General features: G+C 36.8%; 1 pseudogene; it reads right to left on the reverse strand.

Moving 5' to 3' along the window:
• Positions 1–1,508: 1,508 nt before the first annotated feature.
• On the reverse strand, positions 1,509–2,550 carry LOC101417769 (uncharacterized protein C6orf136 homolog pseudogene; annotated as a pseudogene).
• Positions 2,551–18,007: the final 15,457 nt, after the last annotated feature.

Genomic DNA, 18,007 nt, shown 5'->3' on the forward strand with positions numbered 1-18,007 from the left:
TGAACTTCCAGACTCTCTCCCCAAAAGCAATCACCTTTACCAGTTATTTGCATACCTGCCAGAAATAAATACATAAAAACATATGAGTGAAGCTGATGTGACCCAGGTGACTGGGCTTCCATCTACCATATAGGAGGCCCTGGGTTCTATTCCCAGAACCTCCTGGTCGAAGGAAAGCTGGCCTTGAGCCACCGAGGAGAACTGAGACAGCGAGTGCAAACAACAAAGGGGAGTGGAGATAAATAAATGAAGTAAAATAAATAAATCTAAAAAAAAAAGCATGTGTATGTATGTGTGTGTATGTATTGCTTTAAAATAAAGGAAAAAAACTGCTAAAACTACCTTTATGCCCCTGTCCTGTTTCATATCCAGTCTTCTCACCAAAGGCTTTTATATTTAATATTTATTTTCCTAATTAAAAAAAAATGTGTGTGTAACCCTAAATAATATGTTTTAGTCATGCTTGTTTTTGAGCTTTAGAAAAATATTATATTTGCCCTTTTTTATATTTCTAGTAAATGGGAACATGTTGTATACATTTTCAAGCTGCCTTTTTCTCTTTCAACTACATTCATTGATTTTTAGAAGTATTTGATGCAATTGTCTAGTCAAGAAAACTCCCATAATTGTGAATCAATGATGATAGAAAAAAGGTTAATTATAAAAAGCAATTCTGTCTAGAAATAGTATCATTTTAGAATATCTTTAAAACAAGTTTTTTTTTCCCCTTAAGTCTCTAAGACCAATGGGAACCAAATGGTTAAATGTTCCACACTTTGGAATTATAAAGATAATATTGAGAAATCAGAGCTGGAAGTAAAGCTTACTTTTTATTAGCTGAACAGGCCACAAGCAATGTTGGAACTGATGATTTTATCACATCCATTAGAGCTCCAAATGTATGTATTAAATGTGTGCTGTTCGATGACGCGATTTTTTCCTAATCATTCTAGTTAGTCCATTAGGTTGTTATTAAAATAGACATAATGTTGATGGCCTAATATTGTTGGTTTGCTAAAAATTAATTTTGATAATTTCCATATAAAATGATTAGATTAACATCACTATAGATTTGGGAAAACAAACTAAATTTGTCATCTATAAAAGGTGTTATTTATGAGTCCTTTTGTAATCATCTGAATGACACAGTAGGTAGTAGACAAGCAACAGGTAACTTAGAATTAGCAACTTGAGACCCATTTGGAGGTGTAGAGTTGAGAGATCTTGGACCTGGAGAAAAGCTGGAGGCAATGGCTGAATTGGCTCAATAAAAATACATTTTTTTTTTTTGGTAATTTGCATGCATTCACTTTACAAAAATGTTTTACATTTAGTATTTTATTTGCTTCACACTTCCCCAGAAGAAAGGGGAAAAATTGATTTGACTGATTTAGATCAAGCGAATCTAAACAGGGGTTCTTTCCAGTACCAGTTTGTTTACCAGTTTTTTGTTTGTTTGTTTTTGCATATATACACTTTATTATTTACGAGTTAAATTACACAGAAGCTTAATACGCAGGAGTTGGAAGAGGGAAGGACGTTGGCTCCTGCGGTTCCTGGCCGTCTCCAGCCCATCTCTTGCGCGTAACAAAGCCGTCAGTGCTGCCTCCACCCCAGTTCCCCGGGCAGGCCTTGGGACACAGGTGCGACTTGGGCTCTGGCTCCAATAGCCCCGGGGCGACCAGAGCTCCCACTCGTAGTAGTTTCTTCACAGGTGTCAGCAGTGAACGTGAAGGCATCGGTTTGTCTAGGGAAGGCCACTGGATTCAGGTAGAACATAGCACAGGCATCACTGGTCCTGGAAAGCTCATCCTCATCGCACCTGTAGAAAGGTAGAAAGAGCGTGAGGATGGGCAGTCCCACAAGCTGCCAAAGGGCCTTCAGGATGCCGTTCTCAGAGCTGCGGGTCAGCCGCAGAACCTCTAACGGAAGTTGTGCAAAAGAGTTGCAGGCCAGGAAGCAGCAGAGGGTCAGGAAAGAATGTACCGTGCCCAAACCTTGGTATGTAGGTGCAGGATCTCGCGGATGAGCTCCACATGTACTGGGTGGAGAGTGTAGTCGTGGGAGAGAAGGAACATGTTGGGAAGTTCTTGTCTCAGCCTCTTGTACGCGACAGCCGGGTGCTCTTCCATACTGGGTCTCCTGACTGGGTAGCAAGGAAAGGGTGGGCGGTGCCAGGGGCTTGGAGGGGTACGGAGCCCCAGGATAGGGGCCGGGGGCATCTCTCAAATAGGTGCCGAAGACCGTCCAGGCAGCTCTCAGGGAACTCGGGTCCCGGTCCCTCCTCCCCCTTTCCCGAAGGGAGGAGCATCCACAGTGAGTCGAGGGCCTGGACCTGAGAAGAGGGAGCCGAGGAGCCTGGGGAAGGGACCGAGGTGGAGGGCATGGGCGCGGGCGAGGACAAGGACGGGAAGAAGACGGCGAAGTGGTTGTGGCGCAGCGGGGCGAAAGGTGTGGGAGTTGTAGCGTCCGTGAACTTGACTCATTGGTTTGTTCCACATTTGTTGTAACTCTCTTGCAGGTCGAGAGCTGTGTTGGGCTCTGGGACATAAATAGTCCACAATCACTCAAACTCAGAGTTTAAATGAAACAAATGCTTTTTGTTCTTTTAAAAAGTGTGTATTTATAATGGAAGGGTGGGTTTGGTGGAGAAGGAGCACAATTTCAAGGACATGTAGAAAATGATGAGCAATTTAGTATGAACAGAATGTTATTTCTTCTGTTGGTTTTATTTATAAAGTGTTTTAAGAAAATACTAGGAAGCAACTTATTGAAGAGTGATCCCTTTCATGATGGACAACAGCTGCTTCACATTTTGTGTGTGAACTATGAAAATGAGTAGTTAGAAGAAAATGGCTAATAATAAAAAAATGAGAAAAAAAGAGAAGATAATGGCTAAAAGATAAGCACTGTTTACTTGTATATAGAGAGAATATCAGAATGTCTCCAATATATGCAACATGGCAAAAATAACTTTAATTTCCTTATTTTTTTTTTCTTTCCTCTACCATGTGGCTGTATCTTAGGCTATCTAAAAATGGAATAACCACACTCCAGGATAGGTCATGTGCTTCTGCATTTGCAGGAAACACAAATATTGTCCTTCTTTTAGAGTGCTTGGGTAGAGGCGAGAATAAGCAAGATCATTTAAGAAACAAGACAAATTATGGAAGCAATTAAGAGAGAAATACTATCTCTGCACCTTGATATGGTGGTTCCTTTATTGGGCTACCTACTAAGCACATAGAAAAATGGCTGATAATTTTTTCATTCATTTTATGAGTCAGGAAATGTACTAAATATGTAACACTCACTAAGTCCCAAAACAAAACAAAGAGGTGTATATTATTGACAATTTTATAGTTGAAGAAAGAAAATGGTAAACACATTTATTTCTGTTTTACAGAAAATTTAAACATTTAGCTCAAGGCTTAATCACAGTAAATAGCAAAACCAGAACTCAAAACTCAATTTGTCCTACACCAACAAAATCCAAAATATCTCTATGCTATCTTTGCATATCAAATAAAATTAACTTACAATTAATTTCTGTATGTTTAGTAGATGCTATTTTTTGGGAAGGGAGGAAAACAGAGAGACCGAGAGAACAGCATGCCCATGACCTTCTTAAAAAGGAGATTACCCCAAAGAAAAATACCACCTTCTAGAACATATAAAAGAAAAGGCTGATTTTTTTTCTCTAAATGCTTTATTGATACCAACATATGTTTGAATGCTTTTAAAATACTAGTATCTTAAGTGTTCTTAGTTACCTTTGTATTCCTCTGCCATTGATCACATTTCAATCTTTTTTTTTCATTTGGAAAATATTTGCTGAACTCATTCTATGTATGCATATAGAATTTATGGGAGCTTGTTTTTGAATGAACAATTGATATGGAGAAGCCACAATTATTTCATCTGAAAAATGAGACATTGAATAAATAAATAGTTCTATTTTTATCTTAAAATTTACCAGTTTATAATTTTTAAATAAAATTTTATTGAAATATATCATTCATACATGAAATAAAAAATTAATATGTAAAAAAAATTGAGAATTTACAAAACAAACATGCATATCATCATGCAAGGTTCTCATTCATCTCCCACCATCAATACCTTGTATTGTTGTGAAACACTTGTTACAAACTATGAAAGAGCATTGTCAAGTAGAACTACTAACTATAACCCATATCTTACATTTGGTGAATTTTTAACCTAACTCACCCAATTATTAGCACTCTATTATTATTATATATTTGTTTTTATTCAGGAGAAAATATTTTCATATATGTCCTGTAAACCACCGTCCCTCATCCACACTGGATTCCCAGTGTTATACAATCTATTAAAAGTGTTCACTCAGTGGCTCTTCTTTTCATCACAGAGTTGTCCTGTCATCAACTCAGTCAATTTTAGAAAGTTTTCATTACTCCAAAAGGAAAAATTCCACACCCCTTTTACCCATCCTATTGCTGTAACTTAGTATTGAAAAAATATCATCTTGCCACACTTTATAGTTTTAATCAAACAGGAAGTAAAAGTTCAGGGTGTCTTATAAATTGTCTGAAATTTGACAGTGTGACTACTGACAACAGCTCCTCTTGGCAAAGAGTGGAAGACATGCAGTCATGGCATTTAAGGAAACCATATCATCAGTCATTGGATGATCACTAAATGATATTATGTCACAGGGTGACTCCTGGGAGGCCTTTAAATTAAAAAATAAAAATAAAAATTAAGAACTTAAAAAAAAATGCTAGCAGAGGATTCAGTGACCACACACTGCAAGTAATACAAAATCTACAGTACTAGTCAAGGAATGTTGTTAAATAAGCAGCAAAAAGAAAACAGAAATAAAGCAGTAGAACAACAAACCAATGCAGAGGCAGAGATTGGAAACAACTTCATTAAAAAAAAATGAACGTACCTAGCTAAGGGCTTGTTAATTTCATTGAGCTTTTCAAAGGACAAACTTGTGCTTGCTTTTAATGTTCTTTATTGTTTTTCTATTCTCTATTACTTTTATTGCTGTTTTAGTTTTTATTATTTTCCTCCTGTTTGGAGGACTTTTTTTCCCTTTTTTTCCCCCTCTATGTAGATAGGAAAATGAAATAAAAGACATCCAGATTGGAAAAGAAGAAGTAAAGTTATTTCCATTTGAAATTGACATGATCTTATGGACAGACTGTCCTATAAAGAATCCATTACAAATCTGCTAGAACTTATTTCATCAAGGTTGTTGAATTCATGATCATTATATAAAATTCTGTTGTATTTTATATGGTAACAATGAACCATCCAAAAATGAAATTAAGGACACAATAACATTTACTAATAGCATCAGAAAGAATAAAGGGGGATTTCTGAGAAGATGGTGTCAGATTAGGCAGGCAGGGCTCAACTATCTCACAAAAACAATAAAGAAAGTGCCAAAAGCTGTCTGAGGGACCTGTTTTGGGGGTCAGAAGTCCAGGACAGTGCTTCACAGCTCCCAGGAGGGTGAAAGACAGAGAGATTAAGAACCCAAGAAAACAATTATGAGTTACCAAACCCCTGTGTTGGCTGGGAAGGAATCCCTACCCACATCACCAAGATGTTAGGCTGGGGTAAATTCCCCGACTCATTGCAGCTGACAGAGAGGGGACCAGACATCTTCCTCCCTGTCAGCTGTTACAAGGTAAAAAGGAGTGGGAATCAATCGCTTTTCTTCAGTGAATTTGGCCAGTAGAGCCTGTTTTGAATTTCAGCTCTGGCCAGACCAAAACAAAGGAAAACAGAGATTTCATCTCCATGGAAAGGTGTGCTGATAAGTGCCATCTGCTGGACAGTTTGGAAATTGCATGGACAAAAACTACTTTTAGGTCTCTCTGTTCTCAACTCCTGGAAGAAAATCTGTGCCCCATTAGTGAGTTGCTGGCATGATTTTGATAACTTAAGCTGGTCAATTTTAAAGACTTAGAATAAGTTGAGCCAAATATCAAAGAAAAGTGTAGGGGGGAAGGAAATAGAGAGAAATTGGCCATCAGAGTAAATTCACCAATATTCAGAAGCCTGATTATCAGGAAAAAAATTACAAGCCATAATAGGAAATAGTAAGAAATGGCCCAGTCAAATGCACAAACCAAATATCCTAAAGAGATACAGTATTCAAGACAATTAATCAGTGAAAATCACACAACTCTCCTAAATCAATTAAAAGAATTTAAAGAAAATATGACTAAAGAGAAAAGAAGACACTGAGTAACCATAAAGAACAATTTGAAAGTTTGCAAAGAAAAGAACAGACATGGGATTGACAAACATTTTGGATGAGATTAAAAATGCATTAGAAGGAAAGCAGATGTGACTCAAGCAGTTGGGCACTCACCTACCACATGGGAGGTCTTCAGTTCAGTTCCTGGTGCCTCCTAAAGAAGATGAGCAAGACAGCAAGGTGAAACGATGGGTAGATGCAACTAGGTGATGCAATAAGATAACACAATGAGATAACACAAGGAGATGATGCAACAAGGAGATACAATGAGGAGACAAAATGAAAGACACAACAAGCAGGGAGCAGAGGTGGCTCAAGCTGTGGACACATCCTTCCCATATGGGAAGTCCCAGGTTCAGTTCTTGGTGATCCCTAAGAAAAAAAAGAAGACGAGCAGACACAGAGAGCACACAATGAACAGAGACAGAGAGCAAACAGCATGTGCAAAAACTGGGGCGGGGAGGGAGGGGAGAAATAAATAAAATAAAATAAAATAAAAATACATTAGAGGCACATAAAAGCAGATTGGAATTTCTTGAAGACAGAATTAGTGATTTCAAGACAGAACATCTGAACTGGAAATACAAGAGAACAGAAAGAGAAGAAAAATGAAATAGGGTCTCAGGGAATTGGATGGTAATTACAAAACACAAAACCATACACATTATTGGCAACCCAGAAGAAGAAAAGAATGGAAAAGGGGCAGAAAGAATATTTGAAGAAATAATGACTGAAAACCTCCCAACACTTAGGAAAGACATAAATACCAATATCCAAGAAGAACAATGCACTCCAAACAGAATAAGTCTGAATAGACTTACCACAAAACAGCTACTATTCAGAATGACAAATATCAGAGATAAAGAGAAGATATTGAAAGTAGCAAGAGAAAAACAAAGCATCACAAACAAGGGAATCTTGATAAGATTAAGTGCTGACCTGCCTTAGCAACCATGGAGGACAGAAAAACATGATATGATGTGTTTAAGATATTGAAAGAGAAAAACTGCCAGTCAAGAACCCTGTATCCAGCAAAGCTGTCCTTTAAAAGCAAGGGTGAAGTTGCTGAGGGCAGGGAGAGGGAAGAAGAGATGTGATGTGGGGGCATTTGGGGGACTTGGAGTAGTCATAAATGATATTGCAGGGACAGATGCTGGACATTATATATCCTGCCATAACCCATTGAATATACCTAGGGAGAGTGTAAACTACAATGTAAACTATAATCCATGTAGTACAGTAGTGCCCCAAAATGTATTCACCAAATGTAATGAATGTGTCACAATGATAAGGGAGGTTTTTGATGTGGGAGGAGTGGGGTGAGGAGGGTGGGGAGTATATGGGAACCTCATATTTTTTTAATGTAACATTAAAAAAATAAAGAGATCAAAGAATCAAAAAAAAATTAAAAACTAAAAATTAAAGCAAGGGTGAGTTCAAAGTCTTAACAAAGCAACAAAAATGAGAGAATATTTTACAAAAAGACCAGAATTACAAGAGATACTATAAGAAGTGCTGCAGCATGAAAGGAAAATAAAAACAGGACAAGAGAATTGAAGAAGTGTATAGAAATGAGGATTATTAGGAAGGGTAAATTAAAGGGTAAAAAGACAGACAATACTACAATATGATGACAGAAATCTAAAGGACTAAGTGAATGAACTAAGTAATGTATTTAAGTAATAACATTAAATGTTAATGGATTGAACTCCCCAATCAAAACACATAGATTGATAGAATGGATAAAATAATAAGATCCATCTATATGCTATCTACAAGAGACTCACCTCAGACATAAAGGCACAACCAGTTTAAAAGTGAAAGGTTGGAGAAAGATAATTCATTCATGTAGTAACCAAAAAAAGGCTGGAGTAGTGATACTAATATTGGACAAAATAGATTTAAACGCAAAACTGTTCTAAGGTATGAATAAGGTCAATATATATAAATAAAAGGGGCGATTTAGCAAGAAGAAATAATTATACCAAATATTTATGCACCTAACTTCTGTGCCCCTAGATATATGACTCACCCTCTGGAAAAGCTGAAAGGACAAATAGAAGTCTCTACAATAATAGTTGGAGACTTCAATACACCACTCTCAGTATTCTGGACAGAGCATCTGTACAGAGGGCAAAAAGAAACAGAAAGCTTGAATAATATGATAAAAGTACTAGACCTAACAGACATCTTTTTTGCATGCAAAACAGTAGAATATCCATTCTTTTCAAGGCTCATGGATCCTTTTCCAAGATAAATCATATGTCGAGTCCCAAGACAAGTCTCAATAAATTTAAAAAGATTGAAATTATACTAAACACTTTGATCATAATGGAATGAACCTGGAAATCAATAATAGATAGCAAAAAGGGAAAATTCATAAATATATGGAGATTAAACAACCCACTCTTAAATAATGAGTGGGTCAAAGAAGAAATTACAAGAAAATTCAGCAAATGCTTTGACAAATTAAAATGAAAACAACTTTTTAAAAAGGTTTATTTATTTATTTATTTCTCTCCCAGTCCCCCCCAGCCCCACCCCAGTTGTCTGTTCTCTGTGTCTATTTGCTGCATGTTCTTCTTTGTCTGCTTCTGTGAAAACAACTTTTCAAAACCTATGGGACACCACAGAAGTGGTGCTGAAGGGAAATTTATAGCCCTCAATGCTTACATGAAAAAAAGAATAAATAACTAAAATCAAAGATCTAACTGTACACCTGGAGAAACTCAAAAAAGAACAGCAAACAAATCTCAAACCAACCCAAAGGGAAAGAAATAGTAAAGATCAGAGCAAAAATAAATGAGATTGAGAACAAATAAAATGATAGGGAGAATCAACAAAACCTAAAGTTGGTTCATTGAGAAGATAAACAAAAGTGACACACCCTTAGATTGACAAAGAAGAAGAGAGAATATGAAAAAAAATAAAATCAGAAACGAGGGGAGCACATTACCACTGACCCCTCAGAAATAAGAGAAAGTTTAAGAGGATACTACGAACAATGGTATGCCAAAAAACTAGACAATGTAGATGAAATGGACAAATTCGTAGAAACACATGAACCACCTAGGAAATGAAGAAAGCTTTCTCAATATGGGAAAGGAATAAGATAAGGATATCCACTGTCACCATTGTATTCAATATTGTGCTAGAAGCAATTAGATTAGATTCTAGCCAGAGCAATTAGATTAGATAATGAAATAAAAGGCACCCAGTTAGGAGAGGAAGAAATGACAGTTTCATTATTTCCTTATTATATGATCCTATATCTAGAAAATCTCGAAAAATCCACAACAGAGCTACTAGAACTAATAGACATATTCATCAAATTAGTGGGATACAAGATTAATTCACAAAAATCAATAATATTTCAGTACACTACTGATGTGCATTCAGAGAAGGAAATCAGAATAAAAATTCTTTTTATAACAGCAACTAAAACAATTGAATATTTTGGATAAACTTAACCTAGGACATAAAGGACCTGTATTCAGAAAACTACAAAATATTGCTAAAAGAAACTGAAGGAGATTTAAATAAATGGAAGGATATCCCATATCCATGGATTGGAAGACTGAATATCATTAAGATGTTAATTCTACCCAAACTGATTTACAGATTCAATGCAATCCCAATAAAAATCCCAACGACCTTTTTTGCAGAAGTCAAAAAGTCAATAATCAAATTTATTTGGAAGGGTAATGGGCCCTAAAATGTCTTAAAAAAGAGAATGGAGTTGGAAGACTATCACTTCATGACTTTAAATCATAGCACTTAGCTACACTGGTAAAAACAGCATGGTACTGACCTAAAGACAGACCTAGATTGATCAATGGACCTGAATTGAGAACTCAGAAATAGGCCCTAATATCTACACTCAAGTGATTTTTGACAATGCTATTAAGCCCACACAGCTGGATCAGAACAGTCTATTCAACACATGGTGCTAGGAGAACTGGATAGCCATACCCAAAGGAAAGAAAGAAGACCCTTATCTCACACCTTATGTAAAAATTAACTCAAAATGAATCATGGACTTAAATATTAAAACAACAATCATAAAACTTCTGGAAGAAAATGTAGGAAAACATCTTCAATATCTTGTGGTAGGCGGTAGTTCTTAAACCTTACATGCAAAGCACAAGCAACAAAAGAAAAAATAGATAAATGGGAACACCTCAAAATTAAGTACCTCAGAGGACTTTGTCAAAAGGGTGAAAAGGCAGCTTACTCAATGGGAGAATATATTTGTCAACTGCATATGTGATAAGGATTTAATATCCATAATATATAAAGAGATCATACAACTCAACAATAAAAAGACAAACTATCCTTTTTAAAAGTGGGCAAAAGACTTGAAAAGACAGTTGTCCAAAGAAGAAATACAAATGATGAAGAAACACATGAAAAAATGTTCAACACTAGTAATTAGGAACATGCAAATCAAAACTGCAAGGCTATATCATTCACACCTATTAGACTGGCCATGATTAAAACAACTGGAAAACTGTAAATGTTGGAAAGGATGTGGAGAGATAGGAACACTTATTTAATGGTGGGAGTATAGTATAGTACAGCCATTGTAGAGGACTGTTTGGCTGTTCCTATGGAAGTTGACTTGCCATGGGACCTGGAAAGCCATGCTAGGTATATAACAAGAACTACTGAGAGCAGTGAATGAATAAACATCTGCACACTGATGTTTATAGTGCCATTATTCTTGATAACCAAAAGTTGGAAATAACCCATGTGTCCATCAACTGATGAATGGATAAACAAATTGTGGTGTATACATACAGTGGAATATTATGCAGCAGTAAGAAGAAATGAAGTCATGAAGCATATGAGAACATGATTGAACCTGGAGGACATTTATTTTTGTTTTTTTTTTTAAGAATTATTTATTTATTTTATTTCTCTCCCCTTCTTCCCCGTCCCCCGCCCCAGTTGTCTGCTCACCGTGTTCTTCTGTGACTGCTTCCATCCTTATCAGCGGCACCAGGAATCTGTGTTTCTTTTTCTTGTGTCATCTTGTTATGTCATCTCTCCATTTGTGCAGCACCACTCCTGGGCAGGCTGCATTTCTTTTGCGCTGGGAGGCTCTCCCTATGGGGCATACTCCTTGCGTGTGGGGCTCCGCTACATGGGGGACACCCCTGCATAGCACGGCACTCCCTGCACGCATAAGCACTGTGCATGGGCCAGCTCCACACAGGTCAAGGAGGCCTGGTGTTTGAAACCCGGACCTCCCGTGTGGTAGGCGGATGCCCTATCCATTGGGCCAGAGGACTTTACATTGACTGAAGCAAGCCACACACAAAAGGACAAATACTGTATGAAATATATTATGTAAACTCATGGAAATAATAATTAGAACATAGGTCACTAGAAAATAGAGTGAGGGTAGAGAATGGAAAGCTGATGATTATTCTGTGCAGAATTGGTTAAAAATGTTGTTTGTATATCTTTTGAAATGAATGGAAATGGTGAGAACAAATCATGCTGTTGTGACTAGCAGCACTATTACATGGGCATGACAGTGATTGAAAGGAGAAAGCCTAAGGGTATTTATATTACTAGAAGGAAAGGTAAAAAATGTAACATGGAATTTGTAGCAGTTTGATATTATTGATGAGTTCCAAAAAGAAATATTGGATTATGTTTGTAAACTGATCTTTTCTTCTGGGCATATTAGATTATACTGGATTCATAAGTTTACTTGATTAAGTGATTATAGAAACTTCTTGTGCCAATAGGGCATTGAGTCCATACCCTTTGGTGGATGGGTATTCACAGATAAAAGGTATGGCAAAGGACAGAGTTAAGGGTTCTCAATGTTGGAGTTTTGATGATGGAGTTTGATGCTGAATCTGGAGCCCTGGGAAGAGAGGAACCCTAAACCCAGAGAGAAGATGACCTGGGAAGAGAGGAACCCAGGAAGCCTAAACCTTGACAGACGTCGGCAACCATCTTGTTCCAACACGTGGAAATAGACTTTAGTAAGGGAAGTAACTTATGCTTTATGGCTTGGTATCTGTAAACTCCTACCCCAAATAAATACCCTTTATAAAAACCAACTGATTTCTGGTATTTTGCATTAGCACTCCTTTGACTGACTAATACAGGATTGGATAACATAGTGAAACTGCATGTAAAATAAAAATATGAGTGCAATTGCATATAAAAGACTGATTTTACAAAATATAAATACAAATATACTAGAGAGAAGGAAACAGAAAAGCAACTAGGTATGGTAGGGGAAGCATAGAGAAATTGAGAGGTGATGTGTTTTCTCTGTTTTTTTGTTTTTTAGCAGTGCTATAATTATTGCTGGAATAATGAAAATGCTCTGGAAATGATTGGAATGATGAATGCACAATTATGTCATTATACCAAATATCATTGATTATAAATTTTGGATGGATTTATGCTTTATTAATATGTATTAATACAATTGATTTGTTAAAAAAGTATCAGGGAATAATTTAACAAAAGAAATACAAGATTTGTACACTGAAAACTATAAAACACAGTTGAAAGAAATGAAAGTTGATAGAAATAAATGAAAAGACCACATCACTGTGGATTGGAAGACTTAATATTGTTGAAATGGCAATATTCTAGAGAGAACACAATCTATATTAAAATCCCAGCTTAAATTTTTGTGGAATTTGACAAGCAGATCTTATAATTTGGATGTAAAAGCAAAATGTTATTGGAAAATAAAAAAGTCGGAGGACTGACAAATCCCCATTTCAAAATTTACTACAAAGTTACAATAAACAAGACTGTATTACTGGCATAAGAGTATATATCCAGATCAGTGGAATACAGCTGAGACCCCAGAAATAAATCCATACATTTGTGGTTAATTCATTTTTTATATGGATGACAAGAAAATTCAATAGGGAAAAAATAGTACTTTCAACAAATGGTGCTGGGATAACTAGATATCCACATGGAAAAGAATGAAGTTGGATATTACCTCACACCATATGCAAAAATTAATTCAAATTGATCAATCAGTTAAATGTAATAGCTAAAAATATAAAAAGTATCAGAGATAAACATAGGTGTGAATCTTTTTGATTTTGGAATGGTCAAGGTTTTCTCAGATATGAAACTAAAAACATACCAAGCAAAGAAAAGATAAATAAATGGGACTAAATTAAAATGAAAAACCTTTGTGTTTCAGAGGTCACCATCACAAACGGCCAAAAGCAACCTTCAGAATAGGATCAATTATTTGCAAATCATATATCTGACAAAAGGTATGTATCAAGAATATATAAATCTGACAAATAATTAATAAAAATAAAAATAATATAATTAAAATTTGGGCAAATGATCTAGATAGACATTTCTCTAAATAAAATACACGAATGTCCAAAGAGGATGTTAAAACACATTCAACATTGTTAAACTTTAGAAAAATGCAAATAAAAACAACCATGAAATACAACTTCACACTCCTAAGATGACTATGGATACAGGCCATGATATATTTTGTCATAACCTATAAAATTATGTGGGACGGATTATAAACAATAATATAAACTATACTGCACCATTTAGTAGCAATTCTTCAATATGTATCACACTAATGAAAGATTTTTTAAAATATATATTATTTTTTTTAAAGATACTTAGATTACATAAATGTTACATAAAAAATTTAGGGGATTCCCATATGCCCTGGTCCCTACACTTCCCACATTTTCCCAAATTAACAACAACCTTCATTAGTGTGGTACATTCATTACAATTGATGAACACATTTTGGAGCATTGCAACTAAGCATGGATTATGGTTTACATTGTAGCTTACACTCTCTCCCACACAATTTTGTAGGTTATGGCAAGATATATAATGGCCTGAATCTATCATTGCAATGTCACTCAGGACAATTCCCAAGTCTCAAAAATACTCCCCTATGACATCTGTTTTTCCTTCTCCCTGCCCTCAGAATCTCCAATGGTCACTGCCTCTATATCAATGATATAGTTTCTTTCATTGCTAGGATCACAATAAGTCTATAGGTGAGTACACAATAAGTCTATAGGTAAGTCTACTTTAGTCCATAGTTCATTTCCCAATCCTGAGAATTCTGGGATGGTGATGTCTGTTCCATCTCTAATTAAGAGGGGGCTTCGATCTCATAGGGCAGATGGATGGAACTGTCTTCCTTGCAGTTGTAGACTCTCTCAGTTTCTTGGGATGGTCACTGTCCATCATCGTATCCTTGTTATTTATCCTGGATGAGTCCAATGAACTGGAAAGTAGGGGTTGCAATTCTGTTGAGATTCAGAGCTCAGCTGGTACAAAGACAGCCCAAAGATTTGTCTCTTGAGCGTACATCTATCAACTCTAGTGCTAAGTATAGGCTCATGTAGAAGGGACAGAAGAGCCAGGTGTAGGGAAACCACAATTGAGAACAACTCTGTCATGCTGGGGAGCATAAATTCCAAAGTAGACCCACTGACAAGGCACAAAACTCTTGAGCTATCTGCTCTGACTATAGTGTCTAGATGTCTCCAGAGTCCTCAGGAGCCCACCATTTGAGGTAGCATTTACTTTGGCAGTCAATGAAATCCTGCTAAAGCATGCATAAGCGTAACCTCTGGAATGACCTCCTGACTTATTTTGAAGTCTCTTGGCCATATAAACTCATTTTCTTTAACTTTTCCCCCTTTTGGTCAAGGTCTTTCTCCAGTTGCATTGCTAATTGGTGCTTGGTAGTAATTCCTTGGTGCCAGGGAGTCTCATCCCCGGGAGTCATGTCCCAAGCTGGGGATAAGGTAATGCATTTATATCCTGAGTTTGGCTTAGAAAGAAGCCACATTTGAGCAACAAGGAGACTTTCAGGAGGTAACTCTTAGGCACCCTACTACACTAGGCTAAGTTTCAATTTCAAAAGTAAAGGTTCATAAGTACAGTCATCAATATCAAGGGCTTATCAATGGACTATGCTCCTTCACTAGTTATTATCTCTATACTTGGGGAATTCTTGCTGTTTCATTAGAGAATGTGGCAGAGTTCCCCAAGATGGGAATGCAATATTCCTTTGGTTACTGTGTGAATTTCCACCCCCACCCACTGTGACAATGCCCCATGAACACTTGAACACATTTATATGCCTTATATGTATGCCCCAGGTGAATCTCCTCCCATGTATACCCATCACTGACACCTCACACCAATGATCCTCCCCTGTCATAGTTGTAACCCTTCTGTGATCCAAAACTTCCTCAAAAATGAAACCAACAAAATAACCAAATACACTTAATCAGAAAATGAAAATGAAATATTGATAGCTTTAAAAATAATAAATAAAGAACAAAAAATTTAAAAATTTAAAATTTAGAATAATGAAAAATGAAAAAAATATTCTTAAAAAAATTTGACACTATGTCTTTCATCACTGTAACCTCTATTGTCTTATATGTGCAGTGACATTTTCTTCTGTTTATTTCCCCAGTGTCTTACTTTTTAAATTTTGTTCTCCATGAAGTTTTAGGTTACAGAAAAGTCACATACTGACTATAGGTTATTCCCATGTAATCAACATCCTCCCCCTTTTCCTCTTTCCCCTATTAATAGCATTTTATATATGGATGATACGTTCATTACAATTAATGTACCGATATTGAAACATAGCTACTATCCATGGTCAATGGTTTACATTATGGTTTACATTTTGGACCATACACTTTATAAATTTTGATGAAATTTAACATGGCCTGTATCCATCATTGCAAGATCATGAAGAACACTTCCATTGCCCCCAGAAAGTCCCATGTTCCATCTATTCTTTTCCTCCCTTCCCCTCTCCTCAGGGCCCACAGCAAACACCAGGCTTCTCTCCTTGAAGAACAAGATTCTTAGTTACTTGCAACAACATTGAGGGTTGGGCATACTGGTCTGTCCTCCTCTATGAGGGAATGCCTATGCTCTCAAGTGACTCCCACCCCTCTATTTGAGAACACAGCAGGACTCCCCTGGATGGAAGTCCCACATATTACCACTCATTTTGTAGGTCTCCACCCACTGATACAACACACTATAACATTTCTGGACACCAAAAATGAGCAATCTGAGGAGGAAATCAAGGAAAAAAATCCAATTTATAGCAGCAACTAAAAGAATCAAGTATCTAGGAATAAATTTAACTAACGATGTAAACAACCTGTACACAGAAAACTGTACAACATTGTTAAAGGAAATCACAGAAGACCTAAATAAATGGAAGAATATTCCCTGTTCATGGATAGGAAGAGTAAACATAGATGTCTGTCCTACCCAAAGTGATTTACAGATTTAATGTAATCCCACTAAAATTGCTGCAGCATTTTTTACTGAATTGGAAAAGCTAACTATGAAATTTATTTGGAAGGACAAGAGGCCTTGAATAGCCAAAGACATATTGAAAAAGAAAAATGAAATTAGAGAAATCACATTACCTGACTTTAAAACATACTACAAAGTTACAGTGGTCAAAACTGCATAGTATTAGCACAAGGATAGACATACTGACCACTGGAACTGAAATGAGAATTCTGACATAGATTCTTACATATACAGTCAACTGATTTTCAACAAGGACACCAAGCCCATTCAACTGGGTGAGAATGGCTTCTTCAGCAAATGGTGCTTGAAAAAGTGGATATCCACATCCAAAATAATGACAAAGGAACACCATCTCATGCCTTATATAAAAATTAACTCAAGATGGATCAAAGATCTAAATATAAGCGCCAAAACCATAAAAATCTTGGAAGATAATGTAAAGAAGCATCTACAGGATCTTGTATTAAGAAAGATTGCATGAACTTTATACCCAAAGCCTGAGCAATAACAGAACAGAGAGATAAATGGGACCGCCCCAAAATTAAAAACTTCTGCACCTCAAAGGAGTTTGTAAAGAAAGCGAAAAGGCAGTCTATTCAGTTGGAGAAAACATTTGGTAACCATATATCTCGTAGGGACCTAATGTCCAGTATATATAAAGAAATCCTGGGAAACGGACTTGGCCCAGTGGTTAGGGCGGCCGTCTACCACATGGGAGGTCCACGGTTCAAACCCCGGGCCTCCTTGACCCGTGTGGAGCTGGCCATGCGCAGTGCTGATGCGCGCAAGGAGTGCCTTGCCACGCAAGGGTGTCCCCCGCATAGGGGAGCCCCACGCGCAAGGAGTCCACCGGTGAGGAGAGCTGCCCAGCGTGAAAAGAAAGTGCAGCCTGCCGAGGAATGGCGCCGCCCACACTTCCTGTGCCGCTGACGACAACAGAAGTGGACAAAGAAACAAGATGCAGCAAAAAGACACAGAAAACAGACCCCCGGGGGAGGGGGAAAATTAAATAAATAAATCTTTAAAAAAAAAAAAAGAAATCCTATACCTCAAAAATAAAAACAACCCTTTTAAAAAAATGGACAAGTGATTTGAATAGACACTTCTCCAAATAAGAAATACAAATGGCTAAAAAGCACTTGAAGAAATGCTCAATATCACTAGGTATTAGGGAAACGCAAATAAAACTACAATGAGATATCACCCTATACCTATTAGTCTGGTGGCTATTGAAAAAAAACAGAGGACTACCAGTGTCAGAGAAGATGTGGGGGAATGGGAACCCTCATCCACTGCTGATAGTAATGCAGAATGATGCCGCCATTGTGGGAAACAATTTGGCAGGTCCTCAGAAAGCTAATTATAGAACTGCCATATGATCCAGCAATTCCAATGCTG

The sequence above is a fragment of the Dasypus novemcinctus genome, chromosome 25, assembly GCF_030445035.2.
Source record: "Dasypus novemcinctus isolate mDasNov1 chromosome 25, mDasNov1.1.hap2, whole genome shotgun sequence".
NCBI classification, from domain to species: Eukaryota; Metazoa; Chordata; class Mammalia; order Cingulata; family Dasypodidae; genus Dasypus; species Dasypus novemcinctus.